The sequence below is a fragment of the Myotis yumanensis genome, unplaced genomic scaffold (assembly GCF_028538775.1).
Source record: "Myotis yumanensis isolate MYYU_CA2020_CCGP unplaced genomic scaffold, mMyoYum1.0.hap1 SCAF_3, whole genome shotgun sequence".
Classification (NCBI taxonomy): Eukaryota; Metazoa; Chordata; class Mammalia; order Chiroptera; family Vespertilionidae; genus Myotis; species Myotis yumanensis.
The window spans coordinates 105,480,401-105,498,679 of record NW_027223754.1 but is presented as its reverse complement, the minus strand read 5'-3'; the positions used below and the strand labels follow the sequence as shown (position 1 = coordinate 105,498,679).

At 43.5% G+C, this 18,279-nt stretch overlaps 2 pseudogenes; both read right to left on the bottom strand.

The window, feature by feature from the left end:
- Positions 1–15,156: 15,156 nt before the first annotated feature.
- On the bottom strand, positions 15,157–15,503 carry LOC139005155 (cyclin-dependent kinase 2-associated protein 1 pseudogene; annotated as a pseudogene).
- Positions 15,504–15,635: 132 nt separating this feature from the next.
- Positions 15,636–16,371, bottom strand: LOC139006276 (ATPase inhibitor, mitochondrial pseudogene; annotated as a pseudogene).
- Positions 16,372–18,279: the final 1,908 nt, after the last annotated feature.

Genomic DNA, 18,279 nt, shown 5'->3' with positions numbered 1-18,279 from the left:
AAGACAGACACATCTCCTGCCCGCATAATCACACAAAGGAAGGAATGAGAAAATTTCAGATAGTGTTAAGTGATATCAAGTAAACCAACAGTGGTAAGAAGTGCCTGGGGGAATACAGTCAAACCTCAGTTCTTGACTATCTCTCATCTTGAACAATTCGCTTCTCAACCTGACAACCCTTTTATGCTGATGCCTGTATGATCAGTCACAAGTCTCTCAGGTGACAAACAAAGGAGATAATGCATGAGTATGAGTCAGTTTACCACTAAACCTCACATTATAAACATCTCAGGAAATTGTGCTGTGAATATTTTAATGGGTTATTTTGCTTTTGTTGCTACTTATTACTTTTAAATATTTATTTTTACTGTACATTTCATTTCCTTTTTTGTTAAATGTTCATTTACATTTCATGTCCTTTTTGAAAGTGTTTATTTATAGGTTAAATAGTGCATTAGACATGCATATAAGAAAGGTTAAAAGAAGGAATCATTTGGGGGTCTGGTATGAATTAATTCAATTTACATGATTTCTAATGGGAAAAAATGATTCGGTTTTCAAACAAATTGCTTCTCCAATAGCCTTCTGGAACAAATTAAGTTTGAGAACCAAGGTTCCATTGTACTCTTTTGTATTGGGTTGTCAGAAAAGACCTCATGGGGACCTGAATGAAGACAAGAGCCATCATGGGGAGTTCTGGAGTCAGAGGATGCTGCCCATAGGACACAAACACATATGCGGGAATAAGTACTAGTATACACAGAAGCATTGAAAGGTTTTAAGTAGAATATCCACTATAGTTTATATACATACATACCTTATCTCTAATCCTCCCAACAGTCTCAAATGGATATTCTCATTTTACAAATGAAGGACCTGAGATTTAGAGAGTTTGTTTAAGAAATGGACCACCAACTCTATTCTCTTGTCTACCCTACACTTACTGCCTCATAAAATGATGGATGGGGGGAAACCAAAAGTGTATATCAGGGGTCCTCAAACTGTTTAAACAGGGGGCCAGTTCACTGTCCCTCAGACCGTTGGAGGGCCGGACTGTAGTTTAAAAAAAACTATGAACAAATTCCTATGCACACTGCACATATCTTATTTTGAAGTAAAAAAACAAAACTGGAACAAATACAATATTTGTATTTGCATGTGGCCCCCTGATGTATATCATTTACATAGGGGAGGACAAGTTATTGCATCTCTTCTCTGAAGTTGGCAGCCCTAGCAGGATTTTAGAAAATATCAAGACTACTAAACTACTGGTAAGATATCCAGGGTTGGGCCCATAGTAGGTCCATATCCATTAAATGGATATCTTATTAATTATTGACTTTTCCTAAATGTTTCTATTCGATATTCTTTGGAAGCCCTGAGAAAAATAGAATGAAATGGTGGATTAAATTGATTTTTGAAAGGGAACCAGTCTGATTCCTGGAATAAAACCATACTTGGTCAAGGTGTAGAATTCTTCTTATACATTGCTAAATTCTATTTGCTAATATTTTGTGAAGAATTTTGCATATACATTCATGAGGGGTGTTGGTCTGCAATTTTATTTGTACTGTTTCTGATTTGGTATCAAGATAATACCGGTCTTATAAAATGAGGTGGGAAGTGGTCTCTTATTACTCAAAGTGTACAATTAATGTTAATTCTTAAAACATTTGGCAGAATTCTACAGTGAAACAACTGGGCTAGTATATTTCTTTATTGGGAGTTTTATAAATTAACAGTTCAATCTTTCTTTCTTTCTTTCTTTCTTTCTTTCTTCCTTTCTTTCTTTCTTTCTTTCTTCCTTTCTTTCTTTCTTTCATCTTTCAAACATCACTGTATTTAGCCAGGATTCTGCAAATAAACAAAACACAAAAGATAAATATAAAGGTATATATATATATACATATATAGATCTAGATATACATATAGAGACATAGATATAAATTTGTGGTGATTTCTTTTTTATTATTTTTATTTTCCCTTTATTGATTAAGATATTACAAATGTGTCCCTATCCCCCCAATGTCCTCTCATCCCCCCAATCCTGCCCTCACCCTCACCCCCTGTTGTCCACATCCGTCGCTTATATGCATGCATACGAGTCCTTTGGTTGATCTCTCCCCCTTCCCCCAACCCTCCCCTACCTTCCCTCTGAGTTTTGAGCATCTGATCGATGCTTCTCTGTCTCTACATCTGTTTTTGTTCATCGGTTTATGTTGTTCGTTATAATCCACAAATGCGTGAGAGCATGTGATATTTATCTTTCTCTGACTGACTTATTTCATTTAACATAATGCTCTCCAGCTCCATCCATGCTGTTGCAAATGGTAGGAGTTCCTTCCTTTTTACAGCAGCATAGTATTCCATTGTGTAGATGTGCCAAAATTTTTTAATCCATTCATCTGCTGATGGGCACTTAGGCTGATTCCAAATCTTAGCTATTTTAAATTGTGCTGCTATGAACATAGGGATGCATATATCATTTCTGATTGGTGTTTCTGGTTTCTTGGGATATATTCCTAGAAATGGGATCACTGGGTCAAATGGGAGTTCCATTTTTAATTTTTTGAGGAAACTCCATACTGTCTTCCATAGTGGCTGCACCAGTCTGCATTCCCACCAGCAGTGAATGAGGGTTCCTTTTTCTCCACATCCTTGCCAGCATTTGTCATTTGTAGATTTGTTGATGATAGCCATTCTGACAGGTGTGAGATGGTACCTCATTGTCGTTTTGATTTGCATCTCTCAGATGATTAGTGACTTTGTGCATGTTTTCATATGTCTCTCAGCCTTATGTATGTCCTCTTTCAAAAAGTGTCTATTTAGGTCCGTTGCCCATTTTTTGATTGGGTTGTTTATCTTCCTTTTGTTAAGTTGTATGAGTTCCCTGTAAATGTTGGAGATTAAACCTTTATCAGAGATATCATTGGCAAATATGTTCTCCCATGCAGTGGGCTTTCTTGTTGTTTTGTTGATGGTTTCTTTTGCTGTGCAGAAGCTTTTTATTTAGATATAGTCCCATTTGTTTATTTTCCCTTTAGTTTCCATTGCCCTAGAAACTTTGGGCATATATCTGAGATATATTCCTTCAGCATATATCTGAGATTGTGCTACCTGTGGATTCCTCTAATATTTTTATGGTTTCCTGTCTTACATTTAAGTCCTTTATCCATTTTGAGTTTACTTTTGTGTATGGTGTAAGTTGGTGGTCTAGTTTCATTTTTTTTGCATGTGTCTGACCAAATTTCCCAGCACCATTTATTGAAGAGACTGTCTTGACTCCATTGTATGTTCTTGCCTCCTTTGTCAAATATTAAATGAGCATATCGGTTTGGGTTGATTTCTGGGTTCTCTATTCTATTCCATTGGTCTATATGTCTGTTCTTGTGCCAGTACCAGGCAGTTTTGAGAACAGTGGCTTTGTAATACAGCTTGATATCTGGTATTGAGATCCCTCCTCCTTTGATCTTCTTTCTCAGGATCGCAGTAGCTATTCGGGGTTTTTTTTTTTTTTATTCCAGATGAATTTTTGGAGAGTTCTTTCTAGATCTGTGAAATATGCTGTTGGTATTTTAATGGGGAGTGCATTGAATCTATAGATTGCTTTGGGTAGTATGGACATTTTGATGATGTTGATTCTACCAATCCATCAACATGGTATGTTTTTCCATCTGTTTATGTCTTCCTCTATCTCTTTTTTCAATGTCCTGTAGTTTTCTGGGTAGAGGTCTTTTACCTCCTTAGTTGCCGGAAGCCGGTCCATCCTTGCTGCTTGACACAGTCACTGCAGGAAAGAAACATCTGCACAGCATATGTTTCAAGGGACCTGGCATATATAGCATATTGTTCTTAATATGTTTGTTCTCCTTAGTGCCATGTGTTTTAACCAAGGTCACCTCTCCGAGAAAGGTTGTTTCCCCAGGTGGGGATTTTTCCCTGAGGTTAGGGAGGGGACACAACCCCTTAATTAAGTGCCAGGCGGGTAGTTAAGCTACATAATCTTTACTCCCTGGAACGGAGATAAGAAACGCCCTAACCTTTGTAATAGAAATTGACAGGAATAAAATCGGCTGGTATAAATACAGATGTAACAAGACAATAAACATCAGATCCTAACCAGAACCTAGCCAGAGAACATGGCAAAAGATCCTGGACAGAACCTGGCTACAGAACTTCACTGGAGAACCTAGACAGAACATGGCAAAAGAACCTGGATAGAACCTGGCTAAAGAACCTGGCGACCGAACCTGGCTGGAAAACCTGGCTAGAGAACCTTGCAACAGAACCTGACTAAAGATCCTCATCAGTTCCTAACCAGAACTCCGACCAGAACTTTGGTTGGAAATCCTGGCTATAGGTCCTGACTAGGCTGCTGATCAACTGAAGGCTGTCTTCGTGTCAATTCCTTCTTCGCCGACTCCGTCCACACCTTTGGGGACCCCTGGACCCGCTGGGATTGGACCCCAGCACTTAGTTAAGTTTATTCCTAGGTATCTTAATATTTTTGGTGCAATGGTAAATGCGATTTTTAAAAATTTCTCTTTCTGTAAATTCACTATTGGTGTATAAAAATGCCATGATTTCTTGGTGTTAATTTTGTATTCTGCTACGTTGCCAAAGTCATTTATTCGGTCTAGTAATTTTTTGATGGAGTCTTTAGGGTTTTCTAGGTACAGTTTCATGTTATCTTCAAATAATGACAATTTTACTTCTTTTCCAATTTGGATGCCTTTTATTTTTTCTTCTTGTCTGTTCGTTTTGGCTAGCACTTCCAGTACTATGTCAAACAGGAGTGGTGAAAGTGGGCATCCCTGTCTTGTTCCTGTTCTTAAGGGAAATGGTTTTAGTTTTTGCCCATTGAGTATGATGTTGGCTGTAGGTTTGTCATATAAGGCTTTTATTATGTTGAGATATGATCCCTCTATTCCCACTTTGCTGAGAATTTTTATCAAGAAAGGGTGTTGGACTTTGTCAAATGCCTTTTCTGCATCAATCAATATGATTATGTGATTTTTGTCTCTCAACTTGTTTATGTGATGTATCATGTTTATTGATTTGTGGATATTGTACCAGCCTTGCATTCCTAGAATAAATCCCACTTGGTCATGGTGGATGATCTTTCTAGTGTAATGCTGGATCGGGTTTGCTAGAATTCTTTTGAGGATTTTAGCATCTATGTTCATCAGGGATATTAGCCTGTAATTCTATCCTTGTGGTGTCTTTATCTGGTTTTGGGATTAGGGTAATGCTGGCTTCATAGAAAGAGCTTGGAAGTGTGCTTTCCTCCTGAATTTTTTGGAATAGTCTGAGAAGGATAGGTTTTAGTTCTTTGAATGTTCGGTAAAACTCCCCTGTGAAGCCATCTGGTCCCGAGCTTTTATTTGCTGGAAGCTTTTTGATTACTGTTTCAATTTCATCAGTAATTATTGGTCTATTCAGGTTTTTTGATTCTTCCTGATTGAGTTTTGGAAGCTTGTATTTTTCTAGGAATGTGTCCATTTCATCAAGGTTGTCCAGTTTGTTGGAGTAGAGTTGTTCATAGTATTTTTTGACAATCCTTTGTATATCAGTAGGGTCTGTTGTTAATTCATCTCTTTCATTTCTGATTTTGTTTATTTGGGTCCTTTCTCTTTGTTTCTTGGTGAGGCTGGTGAGAGGTTCATCAATCTTGTTAATCCTTTCAAAGAACCAGCTCTTGGTTTCATTGATCTTTTGTATTTTTTTTTTGGTCTCTATATGGCTTATTTCTGCTCTGATCTTTATTATTTTTTGCCTCCTGGATACTGTGGGCTTTCTTGTTGCTCTGTTTCTAACTCTTTGAGTTGTAGGGTTTGATCATTTATTGCCAGTTTTTCTTGTTTTATGAGGTAGGCCTGTAGAGCTATGAACTTCCCTCTCAGGACTGCTTTCATTGTGTCCCATAGATTTTGGATTGTTGTGTTTTCATTGTCATTTGTTTCCAGGATGCTCTTTATTTCTTCTTTGATCTCTCTGGTAACCCAGTCATTGTTTAATAGCATGCTATTTAGCCTCCAAGTGTTTGATTTTTTCCAATTTTTTTATTGTAGTTGATTTCTAGTTTTATGCCATTGTGATCTGAGAAGATGCTTGTTATGATTTCTATTCTCTTTTTTTAAAATTAAATCTTTATTGTTCAGATTATTACAGTTGTTCCTCTTTTTCCCCCCATAGCTCCCCTCCACCCGTTTCCCCCCCCACCCTCCGCCCTCACCCCCCACCCCCACCACTGTCCTCATCCATAGGTGCACGATTTTTGTTCAGTCTCTTCCTGCATCCCCCACACTCCTTTCCCCCCAAGAATAGTCAGTCCACTCCCTTTCTATGCCCCTGATTCTATTATAATCACCAGTTTATTCTGTTCATCAGATTATTTATTCACTTGATTTTTAGATTTACTTATTGATAGATGTGTACTTATTGTTCATAGTTTGTATCTTTATCATTTTCTTCCTCCTCTTCTTAAAGGTTACCTTTCAGCATTTCATATAATACTGGTTTAGTGGTGATGAACTCCTTTAGCTTTTTTTAACCTGTGAAGCTCTTTATCTGACCTTCAATTCTGAATGATAGCTTTGCTGGATAAAGTAATCTTGGTTGTAGATTCTTGGTATTCATCACTTTGAATATTTCTTGCCACTCCCTTCTGGCCTGCAAAGTTTCTGTTGAGAAATCAGCTGACAGTCGTATGGGTACTCCCTTGTAGGTAACTGACTTTTTTTCTCTTGCTGCTTTTAAGATTCTCTCTTTGTCTTTTGCTCTTGGCATTTTAATTATGATGTGTCTTGGTGTGGTCCTCTTTGGATTCCTTTTGTTTGGGGTTCTCTGCGCTTCCTGGACTTGTAAGTCTATCTCTTTCACCAGGTAGGGGAAGTTTTCTGTCATTATTTCTTCAAATAGGTTTTCAATATCTTGCTCTCTCTCTTCTTCTGGCACCCTCATAATTCGGATGTTGGTATGCTTGAAGCTGTCCGAGAGGCTCCTTACACTATATTCATATTTTTGGATTCTCTTTTCATTTTGCTTTTCCGGTTGGGTGTTTTTTGCTTCTTCATATTTCAAATATTTGACTTGATTCTTGCTAGCCTCTAGTCTGCTGTTGGAACTCTGTATAATATTCTTTATTTCAGTCAGTGTATGCTTAATTTCTAGTTGGTCCTTTTTCACAACCTCGAGGGTCTCATTAGATTTCTTGAGGGTCTCATTAAGTTTATCGGCGGTTTCTAGAAAATTCTTGAAAAACCTTAAAAGTGTGGTTTTGAACTCTATATCTAGTAGTTTGCTTTCCTCCATTTCTGTCATTTGTGTCCTGTTTCTTTGTCTCCGCATTTTTTTATGCTTCACTGTGTCGATAGAGTGGCTTTCTGTACTAGGTGTCCTATAGGGCCCAGTGGCTCAGCCTCCCCAATTACCTGAGGTAGACACTCTTGGTGCACCCCCTTGTGGGCTTTGTGCACAGTCTTGTTGTAGGTAAGCCTTGATTGTTGTAGGTAACACTGGGAGGGATTGACCTCCAGGCCAATTGGCTGTGAAAATCAGATGTGTCTGCAGTGGGAGAACTGTGCTGGAGACACCCCTCTGGGACAAGACTTGTTTCAATGGGTCTTTGGTGCTCACTGAGTCTGCCCCCCTGAGTGTGTCCTTTATGAATCCAAGGAGCTGCAATCTGGATGGTCCCACTCTGACCACCGGGCACACTGGTTCCTGGATCTCTAAGGAGGTGCTAATGTAGCCTCTGCCTGAGGCTATCCAGCAGGAGCCAGCTGTGATGCAATGCAAGTTGCCCCTGGGCCTTGGGCCAGCTGCAGTTTGTTAGGTAATTATCAGATTGCAAAGGGCCAGGCCTTTCATATGCAAAAGTCTCTGTGGCTTGGGCAGGGCGGGGTCCCAGGGGATCAACATGGCGGAGCAAGCAGTTATGGCTGCTCTCAGTCCTGCCCTCAGAGGCCCTGCTTCTCAGTGTCCCGGCAATCGGTGCATGCACCTCTGAGAGAAAGCTGCCCTTGAGTTCCGCCCGATGCCAGACAGTCCAGTTTCTCCCGTATGAGTCTGGGTCCCCAGAGACTCACCTGGAACTGGAGCTCAGAGCTTGAGACTCCCTCCCAATTGAAAAAGACAACCATGTCCTCAGCCGCCAACCCTCTCCGCATGCACCTCTGTACCTCTGTATTTTACTTCCTCACCACATCTCCTCTGAGTCTCGGTATGCTTTTCTCTTTCCTTCTAATTGTAAAATTTCCACTCAGCCAGCCTTTCTGTGGTTCTGGATGATGTCCGTTTTGTCTTTTAGTTGTATTTTTGAAGTGGTTGTGCGAGGCAGCAATCTCCAGTGTTTACCTATGCCGCCATCTTGGTTTCACTCGATTTCTATTCTCTTGAATTTGAAGAGACTTTGCCTGTGTCCTAATATATGGTCTATCTTTGCAAATGTCCCATGTGCACTGGAGAGGAATGTGTATATTCTGTAGCTTTGGGGTGAAATATTCTGAAGATGTCAATTAAGTCCATCTAATCTAGTGAGTCATTTAGGATTGCTGTTTCTTTGCTGATTTTTTGTTTAGAGGATTTATCCAGTGGTTCAGTGGGGTATTAAAGTCCCCTACTATGACTATATTGCTATTGATCTCTCCCTTGATATCTTCCAGAAGTATTTTTTATGTATTTGGGTGCTCTTGTTTTGGGTGCATATATGTTTACCAGAGTTATATCTCCTTGTTGAATTGCTCCCTTTAGTATTATGTAGTGGCCTTCCATATCTCTTGTTATGGCCTTTACTTTGAGGTCTATTTTGTCAGATATAAGTATCGGAACCCCAGGTTTTTTCTCATTTCCATTTGCCTGAAAAATTTTTTTCCATCCCTTCACTCCCAGTCTGTGTGAATCCTTTGTTCTGAGGTGGGTCTCTTGAAGAAAGGAAATATATGGGTCATGTTTCATTCAGCTACCCTGTGTCTTTTGATTGGAGCATTTAATCCATTTACATTTAATGTTATTATTGAAAAGTACTGGTTTGTGGTCATTTTTATTCTTAATGTTTGTGTTTCTTCTTGTCTTTCTGTTTCTTTCTTTCTTTCTTTTTTTTTTTACAGCAGTCCCTTTAGCATTTCTTGCATTGCTGGCTTGGTGGTAATAAACTCTCTTAGCCCTTTTTTGTCTGTGAAGCTCCTGATTCCACCTTCAATTTTGAATGATAGCCTTGCTGGGTATAGTATTCTTGGATTCATTCCCTTGTTTTGCATCACTTTTTATATTTCATTCCATTCCCTTCTTGCCTGGTGTGTTTCTGTTGAGAAGTCAGCTGATATTCTAATAGGAGATCCCTTGTAGGTAACTTTCTGTCTCTCTCTGGCAGCCTTTAAGATTCTTACTTTGTCGTTGGTGTTTGCCAATTTAATTATGATGTGTCTTGGTGTTGGTCTTTTGGGGTTCATCTTGTTTGGCACTCTATGTGCTGCTTGGGCTTGTGTAGTTTTTTTCTTGCCAGTATCAGGGAAGTTTTCTGTCATTATTTCTTCAAACAGGCTTTCTATTCCTTGCTTCTCCTTCCCTCCTTTTGGTACCCCTATTAAGCGAATGTTGTTTTGTTTTGCGTTGTCCCAAAGCTCCCTTAGGCTCTCCTTTTGCTTTTTAAGTTTTTTTTCCAGTTGCTCCTGTGTTTGTGTGTTTTTTCCTACCTTATCTTCTAATTCGCTAATGCGGTCCTCAGCCTCTTCTAGTCTGCTGTTTAAGCCTTCCATTGTGTTCTTTATTACAGCTATGTCGTTCTTCATTTTCTCTTTGTTCCTTTTCATGTTGGTGACATTCTTATTCAGCTCCTTATAATTCTCATTGAGTTGTGTGTATTTGTCATCCAGTCGTTTGAGCATCCTTATAACCATTACTCTGAATTCTTTCTCTGATAAGTTAGTAGCCTCAATTTCATTTAACTCCCTTTCTGGTGAATCCTCTTTTTCTTTCCTTTGTGAGTTGCTTTTTTCTTCCCATGTTTTGCTGTAATGTTTTAATTGTAGCTTTGATTGCTTTGCTACCCAGTTTCTTTTGGGTATGGTACTATTGGTGTGACTTCTCAGGTCTCCTGGGCTTGGTAGTCTAGTGTAGCTCCCTACTTGAGCTATTTGGGTTCTCTTGATGTAGGCCTGCGAGCTGGAAAGGTGCAACTGAGGTGTCTAGAAGTCAGCAGCCATGGAGGGCGTGTCCCAATTTTTGCTGTCTTGTGCCCTTGGTTGAAATCACGTGTGCCCTGCGGGGACTCACAGTGGCACCCAGGAACCGTCTGTTGTGGTGGTGGGGCTCAGGAGGCCTGCGTTCTGGAGAGGCGTGACTGTGGTGTCCAGAGCTTTGTAGTTGTGGGGTGGGCAGACTCAGCTTTTGCTGCTGCCTCCGTGGTTGGATACACGTGATCCCAGCGGCAATTCATAGGGGCACCTGTGGTGTGTTTGCCTGCAGGGTGTATTGGCACACTCTGAAGGGCCCTGACACTGAAGCCACTGGATTGCAGTGTCTGTGGGCAAGTATCCCAGAAGAGGGAATTCAGCGTTTCTACAGCCCAGCAGTGCACCCCTGTTTGTTTAAGTGCATGTCCAGTGGGGCTCACAGCGGGGCCCCAGGGCTGCCTGTGGAGTGGTGGTTTTGGGAGTCCTGCACGCTGGAAAAGCATGCACCTGTAGTGTCCAGAGTTCTGCAGCTGTGGGGTGGGGAAACTCAGTTTTTGCTGATGCACCTGTGATGGATTGGCGCCCGTTCCGGTGCTGGTACACAGGAGCCCCCGCAGTGAGTTTGCTAGCGCAGGCGCACTTAAGCATTCTGAAGGGCCCTGGCACGCTTAATCGCTTAATCAAGGCGTCTTTGTGTAGGTATCCAGGATGGGTGAATTCAGAATTTCTACTGCCCAGGGGAGTGCGTCCCTATCTGTCCAAGATCGGACCCAGCGGAGGCTCACTGCGGCTTCCAAAAGTGCCCTGTGGATAGATGGGCTTAGGGGGAATGAGCGACTGTGGCAGTGCCTTTGCTGGGCGCTGAGCTCTGAGGCACTCTAAGGGACTCTGGCGCTGAAGGGCCCTGGCGCTTAAGTTTCGCAGCTGGGTGTGTGTGGGCAGTTAATCAGGCAGAGGGAATTCAGAATTTCTACTGGGGGGCAGTGTGCCTGTGTCTGTACAAAATCACACCCAGGTGGGGCTCACAGTGACTCCCAAGAGAAGTCTATGGAGTGGTGTGCCTCGGAGACCTGTGGGCTGGAGATGTGTGAATGCGATGTCGGAGGTCTGCTGCTGAGGAGGGGGACGGTTGCACTTACTGCTGCGGGCGCGGTGCTCCTTTGGAGGTGGAGATCTCAGGGTCTGCGAGTCTGCGGGTGGGCAGCAGGATTTTGGCTGGAGTGGCTGCTGGGTCGTGGGCAGAATCCCAGGCCTGTGTGGGTGGTGGTGCTGATGAGTTCCTAGAAGAGGCCGCTCTCTCCTTCAAGATGGTGTGGGCTCTGTGCCACAGCGGTGGTAGTCTCTCCCTGTCCCAGAGAGCCTGGTCTGCCAGCCTTTGCTGCTCCTGTTGGATTTAACTGTCCCTCACTCACTCACACACCACACACATCCACACACTCTCTTTTTATCCCCTCACTCACTTCCTATTCCTCACTTCCATCCTGCCAGCTGCCATCTTTTTCTATCTCAACAGTTCAATTTCTTTAAAAGTTATAGTATTATGTAAATGATCTCTTTCATATTGGTGATCTATGGTAGTTTATGCCATTCAAGAAGTTGGTCCATAAATTATCAAACTTATGTGTATAGCGTTTAGTATTCTCTTTTGCTTTTGTGTCTGCAGGGTCCTAGTAGTACTCCTGTTTAATTCCTGATACTGGTTATTTATATTTTCTTTCTTTTTTTCTTTGTCAGTCTTGCTAGAGGTTTGTCAATTTTATTGATCTTTCCAAAGAATAAGCTTTCAATTTCATTGCTTTTTCTTCTTTGTGTATCAGTTTTCAATCTCATTGATTTATACTCTTTATTCATTCCTTCCTTCTGCTTGCTTTGGGTTTACTTTGCTTTTTTTCTAATTTCTTATGGTTAGAGCTTAGATTACTGATTTGAGACTTCTTTTCTAATGTAGATGTTTAGTGCTATAAATTTCTTTCTCAGTACTGCTTTAACTATGTCCCACAAATTTTGATATGTTGTGCCAGTGGTCTGATAAAGTCAATCTTGGTAAATATTCCATGTGCACTTGAAAATAATATATGCTGTTATTGTTGGAGAAAGTGTTTTATAAATATTGGTTAGATTCTGTTGGTTGATGGCATTCTTGTGTATCTATTATTCTTGCTGGTTTCCTGTTTAGCTGTTCTATCACTTATTGAGAAAGGTATTGAAGTCCCCAACTATATATGTGAGTTTGTCTCTTTTTCCCTTTAGTTCTGTCAGTTTTTGTTTCACATATTTGGCATCTGTACTTTTTGGTGTATATACATTTAGGATTTCTACATCTTCTTGGTGGGTTGATCTTTTTATATGCTTTTCTGTCCCTCATAATTTTTTGCTCTGAAATCTACTGATATTAATATAGCCACTGCTGCTTTCTTTGATTTTTGTTTACATGGCACTTACTAGTATTTTTCCAGTTTTACTATCAACCTACCTATGTCATTATATTTGAAGAGAGTTTTCTGAGGACAGCATATAGTTGGTTCATGGTTTATTTTAAACCCACTCTGCCAATCTGTCTACTATTTAGCATATTTAGACCATTTACATTTAATAATTATTGGTATGTTAGGGCTTAGGTCTGTCCTTTAGGCTGCTGTAGTTACTATATTACACTGGTATCACAATCTACTAGTATTGACAATTTAAGAGAAGTATAGAAACTTTATATTCTTTTAAGTCATTTTTACCCTCCCTCATTTATAATGTAATTCTCTTAAATATTGCTTCTAGATACTTTGAGAACCACATTATATAATGTTATAATTTTCACTTCAACCATCAAAGATACTCTAGAAAACTCAAAAAGGAAAATCTAGTGTGTTTACCTATTATATTATTACTAGTGGCCCAGTGCACGAAATTTGTGCATGGGGGGGTAGGGGGGTTCCCTCAGCCCAACCTGCACCCTCTCCAATTGGGGAACCCTTGGGGGATGTCCGACTGCTGGTTTAGGCCCAATCCCTGGGATCCCCCTAACTGGCAGCCGGACATCCCTCTTGCAATCTGGGACCACTGGCTTCTAACTGCTCACCTGCCTGCTGACCTGATCTCCCTAACTTCTCTCCCTGCTGGCCTGACCCCCTAACTGCTCTCCCCTGTCAGCCTGATTGTCCTAACTGCTCTCCCCTGCTGGTTTGATCCCCCTAACTGCTCTCCCCTGCCGGCCTGATCGCCCCTAACCACCTCTGCCTCGGCCCCACCACCATGGCTTTGTCCGAAAGGACATCCAGAAAGTCGTCTGGAAGTTGTTTGGTCTAATTAGCACATTACCCTTTTATTAGTATAGATTGATTTCAGAGAGCGAGGGAGATAGAAACATCAATGATGAGAGAGAATCATTGGCTGACTGCCTCCTGCACGCCCCACACTGGGGATCAAACCCATAACCCAGGCATGTGCCCTGACCAGGAATTGAACTCTGGGCCCTTCAGTCCTCAGGCAGAGGCTCTATCCATTGAGCAACACTGGCCATGGATACACTTTCCCTTTCCACTGGGACGTGTTCTGTTTGCTGGAGCTGAAACACTGAAGCTGTCTCACTGGGGCAGAGTTGGGTGCAATGGGTTGGAGTAGGTGAAGCCCCCTGAAAGCTGGAGAGGGGCCTTGTTTAACAGCTGCACTGTTTCATGGCTGTGCTGCCTTGCGGTTGAGCAGCCACACTGTTGGGCTGTGCCACAGTCAGCAGGAGTTTACACAACTGAGCTGTCTGCACGGATAGCTTCCTCCTCACCACACCCCCAAGCTGGGGATTCCTCTTAGGGTTGAAGTGACACCCACCACCCTTGGTTGGTAGCCCAATCGGCCACTTTGGAAAGAGAAGTGGGGAATCCTGCTTTTATGTGAATGCTCCAATTTCTTAAGTTGGCAACTAATGCGAACTTCAGATGTTTGGGTCAAGCCAGAGAGGTGGTCAGGTCTGGTGTCCAGGCCACTGGGAGGCACTGGGCTCAGCCCAGCTGTAAAGGGACCATAGGCGTCTGGGCAGGTAAAGGGGTTGGGGGTGCGCTTGGGTAATTCCGATGTCACCCCACTTGGTTTTTTGTTTTTTTTTTCCCCACTGATCACAATTTATTATAATCTGTTGGCAGCATAGACAGATATTAGTTACCAGAACTATGTCTTCATAGAAGTGGACAGTATGTAGCCATTCTATGGGGAACTGTGTGCACTTAAGCATCAGCATGATCTTTCAGTTTGTTTTTTGTTGTTGTTGTTAATGAAAATAAGCTTTATTACATCAAGTAATAAATACATACAAAGATGCAAACACTATTAGTCACTGTCTTCCAGATGTTTGGATCCACTGATGGGAAAGGCGGAACTGAAATGTACATACATCCTTAGGGGAAATTTCAGGGGTCCTTGTCAGGCAAGGTTCAATAAGTTGCTCTTTCTTCTGTATTTATAACTTGTGCATTTTAAAGATTGACTTCAAAGTACTAATAGTCATACAAATGCTTAAGCAAAAAGAAAAATTACATTGAATAGAATTTATACTGTGTGGCAAACAGGCACTGGCTACTAAAGCACTGCCTCAGGACTCACTGAAACAAACCCTCAGAGTTGGATCAGCTCAGAAGAGAGACATAAAGAACCATGTAAGGAACAGAAATGTACCCAGAAGAGAAACACATATCTGGGAGGCCAACTACAGTTTGCTGTGATAGGTAACTGACATGCATCATGTAAATCAATGCTTAAAAAAACACACACAAAATGCCCTGGATAGTTCCTAACTAATACGTAAATCTAATAACTGCAAAAATCTCTTCTCCATCTCAGTGATGGGAGGTTCGGAGCCTGATGAACCACTGGAGGGGCACGGGGAGGAGAAACCAAGCTGTTACCATTTTGAAACCAAGTTTCATCTGAAGGGGGTGCAGGCATGAGCTGTCACTTCTTGGAAGAAGAGGGAAAGCCTTTCACGCTGACTCAGGGGCTAGGACCTGGTGTTCTGCTCCATCTCGGCCAAGCACTCCCAAACCAGCCCTGTCATGTGGATGATTCCTCGTTTCAGTCTCTCCATCGCCCTCTTGCTGCCCGTGTAGGTGGGTCAGATCTCCTTCCCTAGCTCTTCGATGATGACCAGCAGCTCAGCATATTTGCTCTGGGGCACCTGGCTGTTCTCTGTTCCCTGCGTGTAGCCTAGAGATGGTGGTCCTAGTCACTCAGCAGCTGGCGATACTGGGAAGACGTTGCCATGCTGGTGGAAGGCGGGTGAACGCTCCCAGAGGCCTTGATGGAGGTGGCGGGCATGTGCATGGTCAAGTTCGGTTTGTAAGACATCCCCCCACCCCCGCCCCCGAGGCGGTGGCGAGGTGGGCCTGGGGTCTGTGTGCCTGCCTGTGCGCCTGCCCAGCTCCCGCACACTTTTTGTTGTTGACAGCTCGGGCAGCACTGGCAAATATGGCTGTCCCCTCACCCTGACACTGCCGCAGTATCATGATCTTTCAGTTTCTTGATGTTCTGCTTGTGCTGCTCAATTTCTTTCTGCAGATGCTCAAATCTCCTTTTTATGATGAGTGATCTCTTCTTCATGTTGTTTCTTCAAGGCTGCCAGCTGTTCTTTAATCCGCTCTGGGAAGTATCCTTCCTCTTCAGCCTTCTCTTTTTTTGTGAAGGTCCCACTGGCTTCCCTGATTGCACCTGCCTTGGAGCTGAAATTATCTGACAGTTGCAGCCAAAGCCTCTGGCTTGCATGGCCCTCACCCCCCACACTTCGAGCCGCAGATGTGCCACTGACGCAGAGACTGCCCTGGTTGTCAGTGCCGCGCAGTTCCGGACCACCCCACTTAGTTTTAAATGCAAACCTGCCTTGGACAGGCCTTGAAGGTCTTTTTTCTGTCTGTCTGCTCACATTCAAGTGCCGACAGTGCTGGTCCGTTGGTGCCTGGGCTGTCCTCTTCAGATTCAACCTGCAGGACTACTAAGGAAGCCCGTCCAAGGAAGGGGAAGCAGCCTCAGTGCCCGAGGCTGAGTTCCAGGAGGCCGGCAACACTGTCAGGATCATGCTGGCAGTGCTGGTCCATTGATGCCTGGCCTGTCCTCTTGTGATTGACCCTGCAGGACTACTAAGGGAGCCCATCCCCAGTTCCAGCCACTCCCAATGCTGCTGTGCAACCTCCTCCTGTTCGGTCGTGACCCATTACGGCATCCTGGCCTAATTAGCATATTTCTCTATTATATATATAGACTAGAGGCCCGGTGCACAAAAATTTGTGCACTCGGTGGGGAGAGGGGGTCCCTCAGCCTGGCCTGTGCCTTCTCGCAGTCTGGGATCCCTCAGGAGATAACGACCTGCTGGCTTAGGCCTACTCCCGGGTGGCAGAGGGCAGGCCCAATCCCTAGGTGCAGCCCCTGGTCGGGCTCAGAGCAGGGCCAATTGGGGAGTTGGGGCGCCACCCCCTGTCATGCACAGAGCAGGGCGGATCGGGAGGTTGTGATGCCACCCCTAGTCACACTCAGGGTAGGGCCGATTGGGGGGTTGGAGCACCGCCCTCTGTCACACTCAAGGCAGGGTCGATGGGGAGGTTGCGGTGCCACCCCCTGTCACACACAGAGCAGGGCCAATCAGGGGGTTGGGGCTCCATACCCTGTCATGCACAGAGCAGGGTCGATCAGGGGGTTGGGGCAGCTCCCCCCTGTCACGCACAGAGCAGGGCCGATCAGGGGGTTGGGGCACCTTCCCCTGTCATGAACAGAGCAGGGCGGATAGGGAGGTTGTGGCCCTGCCCCCTATCACACACAGAGCCGCAGAGCGATTAGGGAGTTTGGGCGCTGCCCCCTGTCACACTGATCCAGGTGCCGGGAGACCTCGCGGCTCCGCTGATCCCGGTGCTGGGAGGCATATTACCCTTTTACTATATAGGATAGAGGCCTGGTGCACTGGTGGGGGCCAGCTGGTTTGCCCTGAAGGGTGTCCTGGATCAGGGTGGGGGTCCCCACTGGGGTGCCTGGCCAGCCTGGATGAGGGGATGATGGCTGTTTGCAGCTGGTCACACCCCCTTCAGGGTGGGGGTCCCCACTGGGGTGCCTGGCCAGTCTGGGTGAGGGGCTGAGGGCCGTTTTCAGGCTGGTGGGTGACTGAAGCTCCCAACCTGTCCTTTTTTTCTTTTTCTTTTTTTATTCTGGGCCAGCTTTAGCTCTGAGGCTTGGCTCCAGCTCTGAGGCCTTGGCTGCTGAAAGCAGGTATCTGGTTTGTTTGGGTTCATTAATCGAAACACTGTTTCAACTCCAGCTCTGAGATCCCGGCTGGCTGAAAGCAGGTTTCTGGGGTTTTGTTTAGCTTCTATATTTGTAACAATGTTTCAAACTGCAAGCTCAGAGGCTGGCAAGGCAGGCGGGGAACGTTAGCTTCCTCCGTCACTGGAGCAAGCAAGCCTCCTGTTAGCTTCAAGCTGCCTGGCTGCCGGCTGCCATCTTGGCTGGCAGTTAATTTGCATATCGCCCTGATTAGCCAATGGGAAGGGTAGCGGAGGTACGGCTAATTACCATGTTTCTCTTTTATTAGATTAGATTCTTTATGTTGTTCTGTATTCTTCCCTGATGTCCTAAAATTCTTTCTTTCTTTTTTTAAAAAATATATTTTATTGATTTTTTAGAGAGGAAGGGAGAGGGATAGAGAGTTAGAAACATCGATGAGAGAGAAACATCGATCAACTGCCTCCTGCACAGCCCCTATTGGGGATGTGCCCTCAACCAAGGTACATGCCCTTGGCTGGAATCAAACCTGGGACCCTTCAGTCCGTGGGCCGATGCTCTATCCACTGAGCCAAACCAGTTAGGGCTTAAATTCTTTCTTTTATTATTTCCTTTCCATTTCAAGAACTTCAATTAGTCATTCTTTCATGAGTAGTTCTGCTGGAAACAAATTCTCTTAGTTTTCCTTCATCTGAGAATGTCATGATATCCCTGTTATTCTTGAAGGGCATTTTCACTGGATAATAGAATTCTGGGTAGAGAGCTCTTTTCTTCCAGCATTTGAAAATGTTGTGCCACTTCTTTTTGGCCTCTTTAGTCTGAGAAGAAATCCACTTTCATTTTTTGAATTGCTTTCTCCTTA